This window comes from Hyla sarda, chromosome 7 (assembly GCF_029499605.1).
Source record: "Hyla sarda isolate aHylSar1 chromosome 7, aHylSar1.hap1, whole genome shotgun sequence".
In the NCBI taxonomy this organism is placed as follows: Eukaryota; Metazoa; Chordata; class Amphibia; order Anura; family Hylidae; genus Hyla; species Hyla sarda.
The window spans coordinates 95,071,293-95,093,698 of record NC_079195.1 but is presented as its reverse complement, the minus strand read 5'-3'; the positions used below and the strand labels follow the sequence as shown (position 1 = coordinate 95,093,698).

General features: G+C 41.0%; 1 protein-coding gene across 2 annotated transcripts in view; it reads left to right on the top strand.

Moving 5' to 3' along the window:
• SGMS1 (sphingomyelin synthase 1) overlaps positions 1-22,406 on the top strand; it is a 286,284-nt gene that overhangs the window by 45,300 nt on the left and 218,578 nt on the right. For both annotated transcript variants that reach the window (XM_056530042.1, XM_056530043.1), the window contains exon 2: positions 8,254-8,417. The gene's annotated coding sequence lies outside the window, so the exon portion shown is untranslated. The remainder of the gene's footprint in view (positions 1-8,253; positions 8,418-22,406) is intronic.

The window sequence follows — 22,406 nt, the reverse complement described above, 5'->3', positions numbered from 1 at the left end:
GACCACTGAGAACCATTTTGTAAATGGGTTATGAAGATCAGTCAGGACCGTCTAGTAGCGTTTCCCATTTCGGTGTTTGAGGCAATAACATGCTTCAGCTCACTTCTTTAAAACAGTATGTGATGCAGCTTTAATATATTTTATAACTGGGATGACTGCTTATCTCTCTACGGCATCCAACAAAAGCGTCTCACATAAATTTATTGGTTTCTAAAATTGGATGGAGACCTGGGCTGACCTCTATCTGCTTCCAGAGATTGATACCTGAGCTGTTCTCAGCACTTTGTTCCTTGCTGCCAAAATTCCAAGAAAGAAACGTTCCATTTGTGACCGAGTGGAGCTCCTGCAGCTTGTGCTATTCCCTGAGGAATCAGATCCACTATGAGATGCACATGCTTCCCGCATATTCCTACAGTAATCTTGTCTGCAGGTGGTTTTGCCATAGTAACGTTATGAAAGAAACATTGCACTCGTGTTATAGACGTTATTCTGCTGGTCATGATTCTTTTTATGGCTTATATTCCACCGTGCATTAGCCATGTGACTGAGGCACAGCTGCTCTATGGATCTATATTACCCATTAATGGATTCTTGGGGATTGGCACCTTAATGTAATATCAAGTACTCTCAATAAGAAGCACAAGCAGGACTGGTTCTTTAAAAGGGCTCTCTAGTTTTGTATGAATAAAGTTTAGATGAACAGAGCACCATATGTAATCTATCGTGTAGAGTGCAGTTCGAGTCGTTTTTAACAGTACTCCCAACTAGTTAAAGGGGTATTCTGGCTTTATACATCTTATCCCCTATCCAAAGGATAGGCGATAAGATGTATGATCGCAGGAGTCCTGCCGCTGGGAACCCCTGCGATCTCAGTGCAGCCCATGGAATTCTGTGCCAGGCACTGCTTCAGAGGCAGGATTGGACGTCACGTCCACGCCCCTAGTGACGTCATGCCATGCCCCTCCATTCATGTCTATGGGAGGGGGCGTCCCACCCACTTCCATAGACATGAATGGAGGGGCGTGGCCATGACATCACATCACCGCTCGGAGGCAGCGCCTGGCACAGAATGCCGGGGGCTGCACAGAGATCGCAGGGGTCCCAGTGGCGGGACCCCTGCGATCATACATCTTATCCTTAACCTTTTGGATAGGGGATAAGATGTATAAAGCTGGAATACCCCTTTAATTAAGGAAGAAGAGGGAGCCCAGCTGGGTTCCTCTGAATTCGGTTTTATCTGCTTCCTCAGGACATGGAAGCAATTAAATGATTACACACTGGTGCAAGAGTAGGTAAGAATACTCACTGGGTGAGATTTATCAAAACCTGTGCAGAGGAAAAGTTGCCCATAGCAACCAATCAGATTGCTTCTGAAAAAATACAAGAAACAATCTGGTTGCTATTGGGAACTGGTCAACTTTTTCTCTGCACAGGTTTTGATTAATCTCCTCTATTGTCTTAAAAGGGTACTCCGGTGGAATTTTTTTTTATTTTTTTATTTTTTTAAATCAACTGGTGCCAGAAAGTTAAACAGATTTGTAAATTACTTCTATTAAAAAATCTTAATCCTTCCAATACTTCTTAGCTGCTGAATACTCCAGAGGAAATTCTTTTCTTTTTGGAACACAGTGCTCTCTGCTGACATCTCTGTCCATTTTAAGAACTGTCCACAGTAGGAGAAAATCTCCATAACAAACATATGCTGCTCTGGACAGTTCCTAAAATGGACAGAGATGTCAGCAGAGAACACTGTGTTCCAAAAAGAAAATAATTTCCTCTGTAGTATTCAGCAGCTAAAAAGTTGGAAAAAAAAGTTTTCCACCAGAGTACCCCTTTAATGTCCGCTTTTTTGTATCAGTGAGGCTACAACTCAAATGCCTTTTTATGGGACTTTTCATATTTTTGGACAACAAACTTTGGGTTTAGGTAGGGTGAGCCACTTAGGACCTGACAAAAGTGTAAAATTCTGTTTTTTTATTTCTTAGAGGATCCAAGAAATATGTAAAACCAAAGCCAAAGGAAAGGCCATCAAAAGCTGATAATTTGGGGAGTCAACACCCAGCACCTTGCTGATTGGCACAGCGGCAGCACCAGAAATATACAATGTATAGGTGCTGAAAGTCTTGACTGCGCCACCACTACAAAAAATGTGAAAAGCTAAGGCATCCAGCTCAAGCACATTGGTGCACAGTGTATTGAAATACCCATACACCGGAATACCCATACACATTAGATTACTCTGGAGAAAATACTTTTCTCTCAGATCAACCGTTGTCAGAAAGTAAATCCCCATAGAAAACATCTCCTTCTATGGACAAAAAAAAAACCTTCAGCTTTTTAGTACTTTTCAGTTGCTGTAGAGGAAGTTGTGGACTTTTTCCAGTCAGACATAGTGCTCTCTGCTGCCATCTCTGTCTGTGTCGGGCATTGTCAGCAGGAGAGGTTTGCTATGGGAATATGCCTTAATATTTTTTTTTTATGTACCAGTTGAATAGAAATTTTTTTTTGGGCTGCTTTGATTCATTTTGGTCAGTTTGGTATCCTTTGGACATTTTTTTGGGAATCTTTATTCCGTATGTTCCATATGCCTGTTTATTTTACTGTCTTACCCTTGTAAATTGGATTTACCTAAAATCTTTGGAATCACTGCTCTATAGTGACACTTGACACTAGAGGCACTACTTCTTTTCCTCCCCACCTCCATGACGGCACCACCAGGACTTTCTCCCATTGACGTATTAGGGACAAGAAGAAGAAGAAGAAGTGCACACAAGTAAGGGAAAGGCTCCTTCTTTTCCCTCCACTGCCAGTGCTTTTTCTTCTCCATACTAGGGGAGGCATGAGAGGTCCTGGGTCTGGTGTCCTGGTGGGCCCAAGGATGTCAGTACCCGTGCAGCTGCGGAGATCAGGGCTTGCCTCCTGGTGCGCTGGATTCCTGTCCGCTCCTCTAGAGCTGTCTGTACGTCTTGGGCTGAAAAAGCTTATGTATCTCTAGAGAAGTTTTGTAGTTTTACCACATGGTTCACATTTAATAAACATTATTGCTTCCAGCTCCATAATTCCAGGGACCTTTCCTTTGACTGTATATATAGAGTATTGTAAGTATATGGTAGGCTATGTTCACATCTGCGTTGGTGGCTCTATTTGGTACCACCACAGAATTTGTTCACATAAATGGACATAAAAAAGCTGCATGCATTATTATTTAGTCCAGTTAGGTTCTAGTAAAATAAAGGACACCAGACAATAACACAACAAACCACATTAAAGTAATGTAGCGGACTGTTTGGTTCCAAGCCCCAAACCTCAGCAAAGATATGAACCTAGCCTTAGTGTAGTTTTGGCAGGATGGATGTGCCTTGGCATACGTATTTTCCCAGATGATGATTTGGCCATATAGGGGGAGATTTATCAAAACCTGTCCAGAGGAAAAGTTGCTGAGTTGCTCATAGCAACCAATCAGATCGCTTCTTTCATTTTTGAAAAGGGCTCTGATTGGTTGCTATGGGCACCTCAGCAACTTTTCCTCTGGACAGGTTTTGATAAATCTCCCCCATACTGTGTATTCATCAGTCATTATTAAAGTGAGCTTCACTGGAATGTAATGATTAGGATGGGCCTGTCACCAGGGGTACACCGCCCCTAAATATCTTATCCCCTATCCAAAGATGTGAACATAGCCAATTACAATATTAATCCATTTAAACGGACAGACTGCAAGCAGATATTACCAAAGCTTGGCTTAAAAATGATTACTAACTAGGTAGGGAAATTTTTAGCTTTTGGATTTGGATTTTAAATAGATGTTAAATTCCAAATATATATTAAATATATAGAAATATAGAAAATGTATAGAAAATAAAAAAAATAAAATTTTTTTTTTACTAAACGGCACCACATTTGTTTTGGCCTGATGAAGCAGATAATCTGTGAAACGCGTTGCATGATGGGTGATTAAAGTGTATTCTACCCCACGAGTGTGTCCAGCGCCTATTGATGTCCACCGCTCCCTTGGAGGCTCCTTGGCTTTTTGTTTATCAGTCCTGAGGTGGACCGGCTGCCGACACACTTTCACACAAGCCTTTCTCCATTGTTACACTTGGCGAGTGTAACATCCTGGGTGAGCATTGTATTTACCTCTGTTCACCCTTGTATTTTTAAGTGGTAATGCGCTAGGTTGCGCCCTCTCTATTCCTTTGACATTTGTTTGTGGGCTGTGTTAGGTATTGCAGATCTGAATAGGTATATATAATATATGAAATAAAACCAGTCCTCAAGGATAGTGAAATAAAGAGATAAAAAGAGATAAAAAGGAGATAAAATGAACGAGGAAAAGGTGATGTGGAACCAAATAAATGTAAAATCAATAAGTTAAATGTCATAAAATAGATACTGAATTAATAATGATAATATATGGAAGTAAATGAATAATCTAATGATAATAAAAGACCTGAATCAAGGATAATGCAGTAAAATAATACAATATAACATTTATTCACAAGATAATGACTTACATCTGGGCAGGGCCCTTGCACCAGATGTTAATAAGATATTGATATTAAAATAGATGTAATATTAAAAAGTCACTTATAAAGCAACCACATAAAATAGGGCAAAAAAATTTCCAAAAATAAAATGGTTCGGCTATATAGTTCAGAAATAAAGTGGTCCGGTAATGCAGTTCATGAAATGATATAATGGAGCAGTTCAGGGAGCGATGTGCAGACAATGTAGGTATGATAATATTAGGTAGTACCTGTATGCCGATTTGAGTGGTATCGCTTACTGGCGAAGTGCAGCTGGCATCCTCAGGAGTAGCAGTCTCGCGGTGAGGGTTTCTGTCGGTGCTGGCAAGGTTTGGTGGCCGGCCTTTGTGATAGATGGTGATCCCAGTAAAGTGGATTTGATGGGTCCAGCAGAGACAGGTTGGCACAGGTTAGCGTCCGGCCACAAGTGGAGTATCGTGGATGAAGAGGTGATCGCTGACCCTGGCGTCCCCGTGTCCTAAGGAGAGAGGATCGTGCGTGCGGTCCAGAGTTCCCAGAATAAGGGGTCTGCAGCGCTGCCAAAGCTGAGGTGAGCTTTAAAAGTAGTATAAGGTGGTTGCCATAGGTAATGGGTATAAGGATATCAGGATACTCATTATCTATGGCTACTGAAGAATAAGACAGTCATCTTGAAACGCATATAGCCTTGGTCTTATACCCATTACCTACGGCAACCACTTTATTTCTGAACTATATTACCAGACCACTTTATTTCTGAACTATATTACCGAACCATTTTTTTTTTGGACATTTCCAAATTTTTAGCCCTATTTTAGGTGGTTGCTTTATAAATGACCTTTTGATATTACATCTATTTTAAAATCAATATCTTATTAACATCTGGTGCAAGGGCCCTGCCCAGATTTAAGTTATTATCTTGTGAATAAATGTTATATTTTATTATTTTACTGCATTATCCCTGATTCAGGTCTTTTATTATCATTATATTATTCATTTACTTTTATTACTATCATTATTTATTCAGTATCTGTTTTATGACATTTAACTTATTGATTGTACATTTATTTGGTTCCACATCACCTTTTTCTCGTTCATTTTATCTCTTCTTATCTCTTTATTTTACTATCCTTGAGGACTGGTTTTATATAATTTATTATATATACCTATTCACTTTACGAGGTCTTTTTGGGATTTAGACCATTCCAGTTAACCTCAGAAAAGTATACCCCAGTGAGCTACACATACCCTTTTCCTTCTCCTAGGTATTGCAGATCTGCCATATTCACATGTATTGAACAAAACGGCAAACTCAGCCCCAACTTGTGTAGTTGCAATCTGAATTTTTATGTTTCGTAGACTGCAATGTGGGTTGAAGGATCAGCTAAGCAGTATCTAAAAGAATAGAACTGACTACTTGTATTCTGCCTTGCTGTGGCATTTATGTATTGTATCGTTCTCAAGTGTTTTGTTTGCTATAGCTGCGGTGTCTGTGCGTCGTATGTGTGCGCGGCTGGTGCACATATGTTCTGCTGCTGTCTGCACTTTGTCTCCTGTGCTTTCCGTATCTCGGCGGATAGTCATTAATTGAGTTTTCCACATTTACAAGGTGATACCGGTTGCTCCCCATTGGTTTCAGTTGTGATTATAATTGGATTTCAGTCCCTCAGTGAGGACTCTACTGAACTAGGAGGAATCCACAAAGGGACCGTGTATTACTGTATCGTGTTAAAGGCTACTATTCTGTAAGTGTACAGTCATACAGTAATAAGAAATTGTAACACATAATGTTACCCTGCTTTTCGAGAGTAAAAATGGCTAAATCTAAAGCATTACGTCCCCTCTCCTCTCCTATATTTCTGCACAACTAGACAGCTTTACCTCTTTCCTTACAATTCAGGCGGCCAACCGATGTACGTCAGACATCACTCATTCCTTCTCAAAAGAGCCTCTAGCAGACTATTATTCTGCAGTATTTGCTCTTTGCTTATGTACTGTAGGAACAAACCTGCATCTGTTACCAGTGTCTGTCATTGGAACAAAACCTGTAAAGTAGCCCAGGCTGAGATAAAGAGCTTAGCAAGGTTCGTAGGCAAGTGACTCTTTCCTACCAGGGTCCATTGATGAGAAAGCCATCATGTGTCATGTGTGTGTAAAGGCTGTAATAGACACATTATTGACATTGTCACTACTGTCGCAATACCTTAGATAGATTCATATAATAATGATATAAACTCATTATTGGCATCTAAAACTAAGGCCGTGTTACACAGGGTGACTATTGGTCAAACTATTGCCCTGTGTAATAGGCCTAGCGATCAGCTGACAAAAGAGCAAGTGCTGGCTGATCGCATCATATAGGCTTCCTTTAGACACAGTTTTTTTTTCTTCTTATTGACTTGAGTAAAACTGCACAAAAAAAACCTGCAATGCTGGTATGGCATTTTATAATTTCCCTACTGATCCCCAGCTTGCATTTGGCCACTGTTTTTTTTTTTTTTTTAAATGCTCCTTAAATGGGTACTCCAGCGCTAAGACATCTTACAGCTGTCACGCCCCCTCCCATAGGCTTGCATTGAGGGAGCGGAGCGTGACGTCACATAGGGGCAGGGCCGTGACGTCACAATGCTCTGGCCCCCGTGGTCGCCAGTAATCAGACCCAGAGCGAACGTGCTCCGGGGACTGATTCTAACGGGGTGTGGTGTGCAAGATCACGGGGTCCCCAGCGGCAGGACCCCACGATCAGGCATCTTATCCCCTATCCTTTGGATAGGGGATAAGATGTCTTAGCACCGAAGTACCCCTTTAAACAAGTGCGGATTTGTTTGATCAGGCATGGGTTTTCTGTCTAATACTACCCTTATTGATGCCCAATATTGCCACCATGCAGGCACAGATTCCTTTTTGGAAATTGTCGTTAATAACCAAACGCACCACAATGACAACTCCCATATAGAGTTGTAAACTAAACTTACATCAAGGTTTGGGTCAGAATTGGGGTGGATGACTTGGCAAATTCACCATCGAGCTGTCTCAGAAAGCTATGTGACGCCTCCTGTTGGGAAATAATAGTAGATATGTTCATTTAATTTATTTTTGGCGGGGCAGGTTTCCAAGAAACAGATATTACTAAGAAACAGTAAGTGCCCTTATTTGTGGCAAAACACTTTGGACACCATTTGTGTACATTCTCTTAAATGTTTGAATCTATAGATCACCAAAGGCGATCCAAAAATACCCAATTTCCCATACATATAACCCTATATCGTTATTAATTTCTCACACCAAAAACAAAAGATTAAAAAGCCACTGTTATTCACTCCATTATGTAGCCCTAAATGTCATGTGGTGCCAATCAGGCTTTCTACCACTGTTGGAATATATTTTGCACGCACCTGCAGGAGCGTGCAAAATATATTCCAACAGTGGTAGAAAGCCTGATTGGCACCACATGACGTTTAGGGCTACATAATGGAGTGAATAACAGTGGCTTTTTAATCTTTGGTGTGAGAAATTAATAAAGATATAGGGTTGTGTGTATGGGAAATTGAGTATTTTTGGATCGCCTTTGGTGATCTATAGATTCAATTGTCTATTATACCTACCATGTATTGGTCTCTTGTTCATTCTCTTAAATGGGCACTGTGTGAATAAAAAAGAAAAAAAACCTTTTTATATGTTGTACATCTTGACAAAACATTAATCTTTCCAATATACTTCAGGATTTTTTTTTCTCTCCTTTTTATAGAAATCATTGTTTATTTAAAGAAAAAAAAAAAAAAAAAGACCATCCAGAACATAATCCTTTCCGGCTGCAGCATCATCTTGTCCTGGCTGAAGCACAGGCAGGGACAAAGTCCAGGAAGTGAGGGCGATACTAGCACAGAAAACAGAGAGGAGGGGCTTCTGCAGGTATGGTGTTTTATCCTTTCCTATTGACTCCCAGCTAACGTCCGGTTGCAGAGTTTTGTTGCCCAAAAAGATTCCCTGCGGTGACAATGTTGTGTTAAAGGGGTACTCCCGTGGAAAACTTTTATTTTTATTTTAAATCAACTGGTGCCAGAAAGTTAAACAGATTTGTAAATTACTTCTGTTAAAAAATCTTAATCCTTCCAGTACATTTTATGGGCTGTATACTACAGAGGAAATGCTTTTCTTTTTGGATTTCTCTGATGTCACGACCACAGTGCTCTCTGCTGACCTCTGCTGTCCATTTTAGGAACTGTCCAGAGAATTAATTAATAGAATTCATTTACAAATCTGTTTAAGTTTCTGGCACCAGTTGATTTAAAAAAAAAAGCTTTCCTCGGGAGTACCCCTTTAAAGCTGGATTGTTAAGAAAAAAACAAATGTGCCCGCATTTTGGAATTTTTTTTTGAAAATTAGATTGGTTGGAAAAATAGTTAAGCTTTATGCACACTGTTAACTACAGTTAAGTTTTTTTTCCAATGCATTTTTGTCACCAAAACATAAAGGAGATGTCTCGCCTAGCATTTTTTCCCACAATTCTGCAAGAAAATAAAACCATAAAGTGGACTCTCCTCCCGTCGCTTTCCTGGTGTCCCGGTATCTCGCTCCGCCGCCTTCTTCCGGGTCCAGCCATGGTCAACGTGTCACAGTGCCTGTCAGAAAATCGCCGACCGCAGCAATGTCCTGCCTCGGCCGGTGTTATAAAGAAAAGTGTCCCTGTAGCCGATTGTGACCTGGGCTGTGATTTGGCTCAGGCGCACGCACACATTCCGCTACAGGGACACAGTTTTTCTTCTTTACAGCGGGACACAGTTATTGGCATCCCCACTTCCTCTTACTCCATCCCCGCGCTCCTCTCTAAACGGGGATGGGGACACAGTTTCTCCGCACATCTAGCACCCGCCCGAGCTGCACATCTACCATCCGCCCACTACCTGTTGCAAGTCTACAACTTCCAGCATGCCCTTACAGGGAGGAGATGCTGGGGGGATGTAGTCTTGCAACAGGCAACAGCTAGCGGGCGGGTAGGAGAAAGGCTGGGAGATGTGCGTAGAAACTGTCTCCGTGAGAGAGGGTAGCTGGGATGGAGTGAAAGGAAGCGGGGATGCTAATAATGTCTCGCTGTAAAGAAGAAAACTGTGTCCCCGTAGCCAAGGGTGTGCGGAGGACGTGTGCCTGCCTGAGCCAAACACAGCTCAGGTAACTTTCTGCTACAGTAGCACAGTTTTCTTCATCACACCGGTGATAGGCTGTGCGGCAGTGTGACGCTTTGAGCCATGGCATTGGTGGCCAGGATTCAATGTGGATGAGCTGTATGTGACTCTGCCCTTAAAGGGGTACTCTGGTGGAAAACTTTTATTTTATTTTATTTTTTTTAAATCAACTGGACCAGAAAGTTAAACAGATTTGTAAATTACTTCTATTAAAAAAATCTTAATCCTTGGAGTACTTATAAGCTGCTGAATACTACAGAGGAAATTATTTTCTTTTTGGAACACAGAGCTCTCTGCTGACATCACGAGCACAGTGCCCTCTGCTGACATCTCTGTCCAATTTAAGAACTGTCCAGAGTAGGAGAAAATCCCCATAGCAAACATATGCTGCTCTGGACAGTTCCTAAAACGGGCAGAGATGTCAGCAGAGAGCACTGTGTTCCAAAAAGTAAATAAGTTCCTCTGTAGTATTCAGCAGCTAAAAAGTACTGGAAGGATTAAGATTTTTTTAATAGAAGTAATTTACAAATCTGTTTAACTTTCTGGCACCAGTTGATTTAAAAAAAAAAAAAAAAAAAAAAAAAGGTTTTCCACCGGGGTACCCCTTTAAAGGGAAAATTCTAGTCATGTGGGTGGTCCTACTCCATGATTAACAGCTCTCTATGGTTTAGATTTATCAAACTGTGTGAGAGGAAAAAGATTTTTTCATAGCAACCAATCGCAGATCAGCTTTCACTTTACCAGAGATAGTTAGCTGAGCTGTGATTGGTTGCTGGGGGAAAATCACGCTGTTTTTTCTCTCACTCAGTTTGATAAATCTGGGCCTATATATACACTTTTACACAGATAGCTGCTATCACTGTGTAGCTCCTCGTGCTCTATAACATGATGCCCGAAGATTATACTGTATATTCAATATGACCGGTTCCCTTCAATACACTTATTCCCAGGGCCTGCAGGCCCTTTTTACTTTGCGTTACTTTTCATGTAGTCTTGGCTAGAAAAAGAAATAGTACCTTCAATACAGAAATGCTTATCCTGCACCTGTAAATGTTTAATATTCAATTAAATGTTAACAATTGTGGCTATTTTCCTAATTTACCTGAAGCATGATCAGTCTGTTGAGTGCACACAGTGCCAGGCGTAGCCTGTTCCCACAATGCTGTAACCTGTGTCCTCAGATAATCCCAGCTTGTCTTGTGCGCACGTCACGTTAGCGGCTGCTTTCTTGGATTAATATTAGTAACAATTCATTAGACATAAAATGTGCATTGCTTCCAGCCAGTTGACACTTGTACATTAGAGCTCCCATGCTGAATCCTACATTTCATCTAGCAGGATGCCGGCTGTTGTCATCATAAGGTTTTAGCCATAGGCTGTATACCAGTGACACCCACCCTGATTCTCACATCAGTATACGACTGCCGGGTCACTTTGATAGTTGTCAGAAATCATCGAATGTATCACATCGATAGACAAGTTTGACCCAGGACTTTATTGTTTACTTTTGGTTAATATTTTCCTTTCTTGCAATGAGAACAAAAAAAAATCAAGAAATTTGAAAGCTATACATTATATACCGTATTTTTCGCCGTATAAGATGCACTTTTTCTTCCCCAAAACCTGGGGGGGGGGAGTTGGTGCATCTTATACGGCGAATACACACCTATCGCGGCGGTCCCTGCGGCCATCAACGGCCGGGACCTGCGGCTAATACAGGACATCACCGATCGCGGTGATGCCCTGTATTAACCCTTCAGACGCGGCGATCAAAGCTGACCTTCGTGTCTGAAGAGAAAGTGACAGTAACCCGGCTGCATCGGGAGGGACCTTACCTGCCTCCTCGGTGTCTGCTCCGTGCTGGGATCCCCTGCATGGCCGGCGCTCTCCTTTTGACGTCGTCGCGTCGTCATGCACGCCGTCCCGTCATCCAATAGGAGTGGCGTGCGTAGCGACGTGATGGCGGCGACTGAGAGCGAGGATACCGGGATGTTCCGGAACGACTGGGACACCCCGGGGACGCGGCGACAGCGATGGAGGGCGACATCCAGGGCAGCAGTGACGAGCGGTGACGGTCCGGAGCGGCGGGGACACGTGAGTATTACCTCCTATACCAGTGGTCTTCAACCTGTGGACCTCCAGATGTTGCAAATCTACAACTCCTGGCATGCCCGGACAGCCAACAGCTGTCCGGGCATGCTGGGAGTTGTAGTTTTGCAACATCTGGAGGTCCGCTGGTTGAAGATCACTGTGACCTATACTTTACATTGTATTCTAGATTTTCCTAATTTAAAATTGGGTGTGTCTTATATGCCGGAGCGTCCTATAGGGCGAAAAATACGGTACCTTTATTGTTGCTGTCTATCTCTTTACTATGACTTTTTGAACATAAATCCTGTATCACTGTACAGTATTTGTACACTTATCTTCATTGCTCGCCTTTCTTGGATTTTGGGTGTGCTTGCTATAACACAGTTAATTTTTCCTTTACATGTTAATGATTAGCACTTCTCCCATGGGTGTCCAAGCCCTTACATATCCATCTCTATGTTTTTCATGTATAATGAAATGTAGAACGACTGCAGACTGCACCCTCCAGTCTTGTATTCTCCTAAATGACTGTAATGGAAATGTTAACATTTAACTTTGCTGGGTTGGGTGTTATTCCATTACTGCAAAACAAGACACATATGTTTCCAATATTTGCTTTGGTAACAGCATTTTTTTTATGGTCGAACTAATCTGAAACATATGCACTCTATGAATGTTTTACCAGTCTATTGTGAGCTATCTGTAATTTTGTGTTAATTTAGAGTTAAAGGGGTACTCCTGCGCTAAGACATCTTATCCCCTCCCATAGGCTTGCATTGAAGGGGCGGAGTGTGACATCACACGAGGGCGGAGCCGTGTCATCACAATACTCCGGCCCCGTGATCAGCAATCAAACATGCTCCGGGGGCTGATGGTAACGGGGTGCTGCGTGAAAGATCACGGTGGTCCCCACCAGCAGGATAGGGGATAAGATGTCTTAGCGCCAGAGTACCCCTTTAATACATAGTCTTTTATAGTATAGAATTTTTAGGGTGATGAGTCTGCAGGGCTCATCCTTCCGCACTGCCGGGGTGTTCCTCACTAAGAGTACGTATACAATGGGCCTCATTTATTAAGCTGAAACCTACCAGTTTTTGTCGGGTTATTTTGGCGCAGAGTGTCTGTGTCAGTGTACGACAGTGTGCGCCAGGAAAACCATCATAACCCGACATTGCAGTGTGAAAAGCCAAAAAAGGGGCATGGTCTGTCTCAAAAAGGGCGTGGTTTCACAACCCGACCTATTTACTATTGAATTGACAGAAAATCCTGTGGATAAATGGAGGGAAATTGCCACCTAGAAAAAGCTGGTCAGAAAATTTTCCCGACTTGTAAATCTGTGATCCCCATAGGAAATAAGGTGGAATCTTTATTTCTCCACTAGTAAAAACCCGACACTCTTAGTAAATGAAGCCAATTATGTTCCTGCCTGTTAATCCTAGCCGTCGGCATACCACCTAAAACAGGATGCCAACATATACTATTAACGGGAGCAGCTGACCCCATTACTTCTCTGGCTGAACGGAGTCACCCCTAGTGAGTCCTTTTGGAACGTATTTGCCATTTCAAAAGCGCAACAGCCCCCGTCATGAGTCCGTTTTAAAGAACGTCAATAGGGGTGACTATATTTGGCCATAGGAGTGAATGGGGTCCGCTGCTCCCATTAACAGTATATGTCGACATCCTGTTTTCTGCGGGATGCCGCTGTATACGATTAATGGGGGCAGAAATGTAGTGTGTTCGTACCCTCACGCTGACAAATTACTGCTCTATCAATAGGCGATAGGGAAAAGTCCAACCAACAGCATATGGCAGTTAAGTGTGAGAGGAGCTATGATTGGATGAGGCTGGACCCCCCCACCCCTCAGCACTCCAGGCTGCACTTCCTGTATTTGGGCTTCGGTCCAAAGTCTGTGTATGAGATGGGGGAAAATGTGCTCTTTAGCTTTTCTAAGCACAAATAAAACAGAAAACTAAATTTTTTTTAAACAAAGTATATTAGAAATATTTTTTATTTACCATAAGGAGTGCAATAGCAAAAATTTGTCTTAATGAGGACCTATGATTTATTTATATCATGCCAAAGCATAGGCCACCATGATTCCAACTGTGTTTTTTGTGTTTTCTCTACTCTGCACTGTTCTCGAAATATAGGTATCTGTAAATACTTGAGTTGTCCTTTTCTGTCAAGTTGTTAGACATTTAGCCATTTTTTTTTTTAAATGGATGTGCAGACATGGTCAAATAGTGGAATTTATCAAGTTGCAGATTTTTGCGCAAGCCCCATTTTGCTAAAAATATTTGGACTTATCCTGTCAACTCCACTCAATAGGTGGCATACAAACCACACAAAAAAGGGGATTAAATAAAATGTGCAAATTATTAAAGCTTCATGCAACAAGAATAGACTTTGCACACTTGAATGTGGCCTAAGGCTAAGTTTCCACTTTTTTTTTTTTTTCTGGCAGTTTTTAGAATACTGCCACTGCAGTTTTTGAGCCAAAGTCAGAAGTGGATCCATAAGGGAGGAGAAGTATAAGTCCTTCCTTTATATGTCCTATTTCTTTTGAATACATTTCTGGCTTTGGCTCAAAAACTGCAGTGGCAGATATCCAAAAACTACCAGAAAAAAACCTGAGTGGAAACTTAGCCTAAAGGAGAAAATGCAAGCTTGAAAAAGTGTAAAGTTGCAAATGATAAATTCATGCCTATGTTCACACACAGTATTATTTTGGTTATTTTTTGCCAAAACCAGGATTGGATCTGACTAATAGAGAAACTATAGTGGAAAGATGTGGATCCACTCTTGGTTTTGGCAAAACATACTGTCCACTATACGAAGTGTGAACATAAAATATGTGCAATCATTGGACTTGTAGCACCCTACTTTGTGTGAACCCAGCCTTATCCCTATATGGTATGATTATTTTTTATACTTTTAAATAGTTGCTATTTTCTACTCACAGGAAGTAGAATGGTGTTTTTCCTGCCTATATGTTCTCATATAGGCACAGACCATCAGTCATTGGTCAAAAAATTAATTTTTTTATTATTGCTATGTTACTGGACAATGTTGGTAGCAACATTTACATACAAACCTGGACAAAATTGTTTGTACCTTTCCATCAATGAGAGAAAACCCACAATTCCCCATGAAATTAGTTGAAACTGACATAAGTAATAATGAATAAATATTTACTGAAAATAAACCCATGAAAATCAGACATTGCTTTTGAATTGATATTCAACAGAATCATTTTGGAAAAACAAAATAATAAGAAACTGTCCTGGACAGAAATTTTTGCTCCTTAAACTTAATATTTTGTTGCACAACCTTTTGAGGCAGTTACTACAATCCAGGTTTCAGCTCCTTCCATAGATGTTCAATAGGATTCAGATCAGTACATAAAGAAGGCCATTTCACAATAGACCAATGTTTTGCTCTTAGCCATTCCTGGGTGTTTTTAATGGTGTGTTTTGGGTTATACAGAGTGGGCCATTTATATGCATAGACCTTAATAAAATGGGAATGGTTGGTGATATTAATTTCCTGTTTGTGGCACATTAGTATATGTGAGGGGGGGAAACTTTTCAAGATGGTTGGTGACCATGGTGGCCATTTTGAAGTTGGCCATTTTGAATCCAACTTTTGTTTTTTCAATAGGAAGAGGGTCATGTGACACATCAAACTTATTGGGAATTTCACAAGAAAAACAATGATGTGCTTAGTTTTAATGTAACACCGGGGTCATCTGAAGGCAATTGTCTATGCTGTGAAGATACGAGATGTGCAGCACCTGAAACTACGGATACTGGAAGCCTGTGCTAGCATTTCTCCTGCGGCGTTGCTATCAGTGTGTGAAGAGTGGGAGAAGAGGGTTGCATTGACAATCCAACACAATGGGCAGCACATTGAACACATTTTATAAGTGGTCAGAAACTTGTAAATAACTCATGAAAGAATAAAATTATGTTAAAACCAAGCACATCATTGTTTTTCTTGTGAAATTCCCAATAAATTTCATGTGTCACATGACCCTCTTCCTATTGAAAAAACAAAAGTTGGATTCAAAATGGCCAACTTCAAAATGGCCGCCATGGTCACCACCCATCTTGAAAAGTTTACCCCCTCACATATACTAATGTGCCACAAACAGGAAGTTAATATCACCAACCATTCCCATTTTATTAAGGTGTATCCATATAAATGGCCCACCCTGTAGAAGACTCATGACCTGCCACAGAGTCCAAGCTTCCTGACACTGGGCACATTTTGCTCTAGAATGAGATTTTACCTATCTTGAAGTGGCCTTCTCTGCCTGTAATTGCGCTCTGCATGTGTGATTGACAGGCAATGAGGCTTCTAATTCCTGGCAATGAGTGATGTAGAAGCCTCTTTGCCTGTCAGTCACACACCTGCATAGCGAGATTACAGGCAGACAGCTGTGATTAGTTGCCACGATGACTACTTAGCATCCATTAGCATACCCGTGCCGGATTAAAAGTATTTTTTGGGGCTCGCTCCCTGCAAAGAACATTTGCTAGGAAACCTTTTATTAAGACGTATATCTTGCCCTGCCTTTGCTTTTACACCCTTAAATGTTTGAAAATGTAAAGAGTACCTGTCATCAAATGTCACTGAAGTCTGTGAGCTGTGCTCCACCATGCACCGCACACATTTCCCGAGTTTGGTCTCCTGCCAGGCCGGGACCAAACTAACTGTTTGACTTTGCACAGGGAACAGAACAGAGCCACCTAGTGGAGTTTTTTTCAATCACATTAAAAACATATAAAGGTTGAGAATTTAACAGCAAGTAAATAGCACAGGGTCTTATAATTACATATGGAACAATATATTAAAAGTTTAGTTTGGTGACAGGTACTCTATAAATCTGGTTGAAAAAAAAGGAAAAGATGTGTAACTAGCTCCTTTTAGAGAAGTCAATGACTCTCTTGACTTTTTTATATTAGAAAACCACAATTTTGGATAATCTACAATCTACATAATTCTGTCCCTCTAGTATTCCTCCTGGAAATGAATGAATACATTTACATTAAGATATTACTGTTCCTCCAAAAAGTCTTATACTGTCAGCAATGATCAGACAGTGTAAGGCTGGGTTAACACTGCGTAAATTTCTTTGCATATTTTGGTGCAAACACTGGTGTTCCAGCCCTCAGCATTTTTAACACTTTGCATGTGTTTAACCAAACAATGCAATTTTGTAATTCCCACTAAACTCCTTAATTTTGAGTATCATGGCTTGTAACCCTTGCCCTGAGTAAGTGATAATTGATTGCTTAAAGACTTAATAACCCTCCTTAGGATAGGGTATACGTTTGTATAAATAGGAGTTATTTTTTACTATAGGGATTATCCAACGGTGGTAGGTATAAATAAAAGCTCAGATATCAGTAGGCATAGTGCCTATCATGTTGTCTGCACTCTTTTTATGGGGATGTGGACCTACCTTTGCCTTTAGGAGACTCTGGTTTTTGCAGCCATGTGCTCTCCCATGTGCCTACAGCGCCCATGATTCCAAGCATTTCCTCTTCTGCACAGTGACCGCCCCACTGTGGGAGCTCAACATGCTCGGCCAATTGTGGGTGAGCACGCCCAATAATATGGGCCAGGAGGTGGGCATAGCAGGAGAAGTCACATTGTCTTGTGACATTATTGGGCCCAAAATGGCTGCTGGAGCAGTGAAAATGGGTCGACAGTCATCAGGCACATGTACTTCTGGTATGCGACATGGAAAGAGATATCCAGGTTTGCATTCAGATAATCTAATGTACACCAGCAGAATCTGTGATGACCAGCAGAAGGCACCATTGCTATATGCATATCACAACCAGAAGTGACCGATAAAAATACATCTCTTAGCATGACATGAAGTGAACTCTGCAGAGATTTCTTAGAAAGACTAGTAGACCTTCTGCCCAGTTTTACTTCGTTCTTCATTAAATTTTTTTCCACTACTTGTAGCTTTTGGCAGTGGTCTCCCCAGTTTCCTGTGAAATCGGATTTCAGTTTTAATATCTGCTAAGCCTTTATAAAAGCAAGAGAGGAGGTGTGAGAGCAGTCAGGGATATCTGCTGAATGGAGGATTTACTGATCAGTTCATCTACTGTACATAAAATCCTATGAATCATTCTCATGTGTTAGGGGATCCTGAGTCATTGTTGTTTTTTTGTTTAGTTGGTTTAAGCCATGTGAACAGTGCTTTTCTAGAACAGTGTTCCCCAGCCTGTGAGGTAGGTTGTTAGAGCATGATGGGAGTTGTAGTTTTGTCACAACTGAAGAGCTACAGGTTGGGGGGGAACTGCTCCAGATTTTCTCCATCCGTCTTCTCCATTGTCGTCTTGGCCATCTTCTTCTATTATGCCTTTCGGAGCCTCTTTTTTTCTTTCAGACTCAAAATGAATATGGATTCATGAAATCACTTCTGCAAATAAAACAAAAACAAGAATAGCATATAGCTAATAAAGAACACTGCATTGGTAAAGCTTAGGTCACACTTATGTTAGGCCACAATCACAGGAGCAAATAATATTAAAATATTAATATTTGGAGGAATAGCAAAGCATGTGGTACGATCCTTCCCGTCAAAACAATATATGCCCCAGCAGATCCCATCAGACTCTATTCGAAGTCTTTGGGGTCCATTGGTTGATGCCAGTTACCATCATGCAATAGATTGCTTCATATTCATAAAAAGTAAAATTATGATGCTAGATTGTATCACCAAGGGCCTAGTGTTTGTTCCTACATCATAACTCTTGGGTCAATTCCCTGTACTTCTTTGCAGATCCTCTGTATAGGGTCAATTCCCTATACTTCTATGTAGAGCCTCTATGTACAGAAGTCTAGCTCAGATTTTAAGTTCACTGTAGTAAATTGAGGGGGAAACCAATACGGGCTGGGCCCCTGAATAGGTATGTGGTCTACCTCTATAGTATATATGCCCTGGATTGGACATATAGGCCAAATATGGCATTTTTGGCCTATATGTCCAATAGGAATTTGTTGCGGATTCCTTGAGAGAAGTAAAATCTCATGCAGAATCTAAATCCTAATGTGGCATTACTGCATCTTAACTGTAGATTTGTACATTATTCACAAAAATATCTATGAAACCCCTACAGATTCTAGAGTCTTAGAGGTCAGTCTGTGTTTGGTATAGGCCAGGAAGTACCTGCAGACTAGTCCATATAGTTTGAGTACTTTCTATAGTTTTTTTAAACTTTCAGTTTTACAGTTTAAACAACTTCCATTGAACCCAATAAATAATAATTTTCAAAATGGGACAGTAATGTAGAATTTATAGAATACCTGCTGGTGAGGCTGAGAGCGACTTTCCCAGAATTGTTCTTCGAAAGTATATACTGTATGACAGTCACTAAATATGTTTTGCATTACAGAAGTTGCTTGCTGGAAGCTAGTCATCTTGTTAATGTTATTTTTAGGTATTCTGATATCAAATCATGAACACATGGCCTGAGTACAACCACAAGCTTTACTGGACTGCCAGCTTTGAATGTCTGCCAGCTAAGTAGTTTATTGAAGGATATGTTCTCTTAGGCAGCATACTGCATGCAGGCGTCTTGGTCAGTGGCTACCGGATGCAGATGTGCTTAGCACAACAAGACTTGAGTTCTCAAGGGTTAACCCCTTTATTTTGCTGCCAATTCAAGTTTTCTCCTCTTTCTAATAGCCATAACTCTGCCCAGGGAGGGAGAAGATGGGCCCATCGCTATGCTGACACAGGACATAAGTGGCAAGATGACTTGACGTAGTGTCACCTTGCCATTTGCACATCCAGTCAGCCACTGTTCCTCTGTTAAAATAAACATAAGTAAGGGCCCACTTTAGCCGAGCAGCCCAGTGGGGAATTAACCTGCTCCCCTGTGAACCTGTTTGAGGTTACTGCATGGTATATGTTTTAACCCCTTAAGGACGCAGGACGTAAATGTACGTCCTGGTGCGGTGGTTCTTAACGCACCAGGACGTACATTTACGTCCTAAGCATAACCGCGGGCATCGGAGCGATGCCCGTGTCATGCGCGGCTGATCCCGGCTGCTGATCGCAGCCAGGGACCCGCCGGCAATGGCCGACGCCCGCGATCTCGCGGGCGTCCGCCATTAACCCCTCAGGTGCCGGGATCAATACAGATCCCGGCATCTGCGGCAGTGCGCGATTTGAATGAATGATCGGATCGCCCGCAGCGCTGCTGCGGGGATCCGATCATTCATAACGCCGCACGGAGGTCCCCTCTCCTTCCTCTGTGCGGCTCCCGGCGTCTCCTGCTCTGGTCTGTGATCCTATACATAGAACAGATCAGTATTAGCAATCATGGTATTGCTATGAATAGTCCCCTATGGGGACTATTCAAGTGTAAAAAAAATGTAAAAGTAAAAAAAAAGTGAAAAATCCCCTCCCCCAATAAAAAAGTAAAACGTCCGTTTTTTCCTATTTTACCCCCAAAAAGCGTAAATTTTTTTTTATAGACATATTTGGTATCGTTTTTTTAAGCGCAACAATAATATAAAAGTATGTAATAATGGGTATCATTTTAATCGTATTGACCCTCAGAATAAAGAACACACGTCATTTTTACCATAAATTGTACGGCATGAAAACGAAACCTTCCAAAATTAGCAAAATTGCGTTTTTCGTTTTAATTTCCCCACAGAAATAGTGTTTTTTGGTTGCACCATACATTTTATGATATAATGAGTTATGTCATTACAAAGGACAACTGGTCGCGCAAAAAACAAGCCCTCATACTAGTCTGTGGATGAAAATATAAAAGAGTTATGATTTTTAGAAGGCGAGGAGGAAAAAATGAAAACGTAAAAATTAAATTGTCTGAGTCCTTAAGGCCAAAATGGGCTGAGTCCTTAAGGGGTTAAAGGGGTAGTCCGGGGAAAACCTTTTTTCTTTTAAATCAACTGGTGGCAGAAAATTAAACATATTTGTAAATTACTTCTATAAAATCTTAATCCTTCCAGTACTTATTAGCTGCTTAATGCTACAGAGGAAACTCCTTTCTTTTTGGAACACTGATGACCTCACGAGCACAGTGCTCTCTACTGACATCTCTGTCCATTTTAGCAACCATGCATAGCAGATGTATGCTAAGGGCTGCATGGTGGCTCAGTGGTTAGCACTGCTGCCTTGTAGTGCTGGGGACTTGGGGTCAAATCCCACTAAGGACAACAATAAATAAAGCGTTATTATTATAATAACGTCAGCAGAGAGAACTGTGGTCATGATGTCATCACAGAGCATTCCAAAAAGAAAAGAATTTCCTCTGTAGTATTCAGCAGTTAATAAGTACAGGAAGGTAATTTACAAATATGTGAAAAAAGGTTTTCACCGGAGTACCCCTTTAAAACATATACCATGCTGTAGGCTCAGACAGGTTCACAGGGGAGCAGGTTAATTCTCCACTGGGCTGCTCGGCTAAAGTGGGCCCTTACTTAAGTTTATTTTAACAGAGGAACAGTGGCTGACTGCATGTGCAAATGGCAAGGTGACACTACGTCAAGTCATCTTGCCACCAGTTGATTTAAAAGAAAAAAGGTTTTCACCGGAGTACCCCTTTAATGCAGGATCCCTGTTGTATTATGTAGTTAAATACATTGTGCCATACTGGAAATATAGATATGTTTATCATATGCTGAATGTGAGCAGAGCACAGGGAGCCTATTTTGTTTTTGTGCATCGGTACTAATTTTGACCCACTTAGTGATTATTTTGGCTTCTTTGACTACAATATTTAACATTATTGGATGTGAATGTGCTGCAATATTAACAAAACATGTAGTTGGACCAGATCAATGGATTAAACATATTGCATCAGTGGTGACAGACTAGAGGTTCATAGTAATAACATTTCAAACTTGTTGTGGGTTGGCGTCTCTTTAGATTGTATTTCTTTTTGTAATACCTTCATTTTGGTTGAATGCATGGAATTTAAATGGGTTGGTTTAGAGCAATGAGGAACTAGAAGGAAAGTTAATAGAGAATGAAGGTCAGGAAGAGAAAGTGGACAAGGGAATCTTGATCTCATAAGCCTCTATCAAGAGTAGATGGAAGTGGACAGTGTAACAAAGCTGTAGCCTGCAGGGTTTGTCATTTCAATTTGTGGCCAACCAAGTGAAAACATTTGGGGACATTTTTTTTTTCATGGAAAATTGTAGGTCATTCTGGCAATGTGGATTGGATTTTTATAGTAATTTTAGATAAATTTCTCGTAGACTGAATGAGCTTAGGCTTTATACTGAGCCAATCGGCAGGCATTTTAGCTGGCAGCTCTTCAAAGCATGTGGTTATACCCAGGTGGTTGACTCCATCCTGTCACCATTATGCATATGGAAAGTTCCTTTTCTGTGAGGATTATTTACTTAACATGTAGCGTGGTTTTCCATGAAGAGGTTGCCAGTTTTCTAGTTGAGAATTTTTATTTCTGTCTCTGCATTAAAACAGAAAAAGCTGTATATTTACTGGAAGCATTCAGTGCATCACTCAAACTCATGTTTATTATAGTGTTATGGGGGGCATTGTGTATGTATTCCACTTCAAGCAACCTATGATAGCTATCCTGGCAGAACTGTTAAATAGCA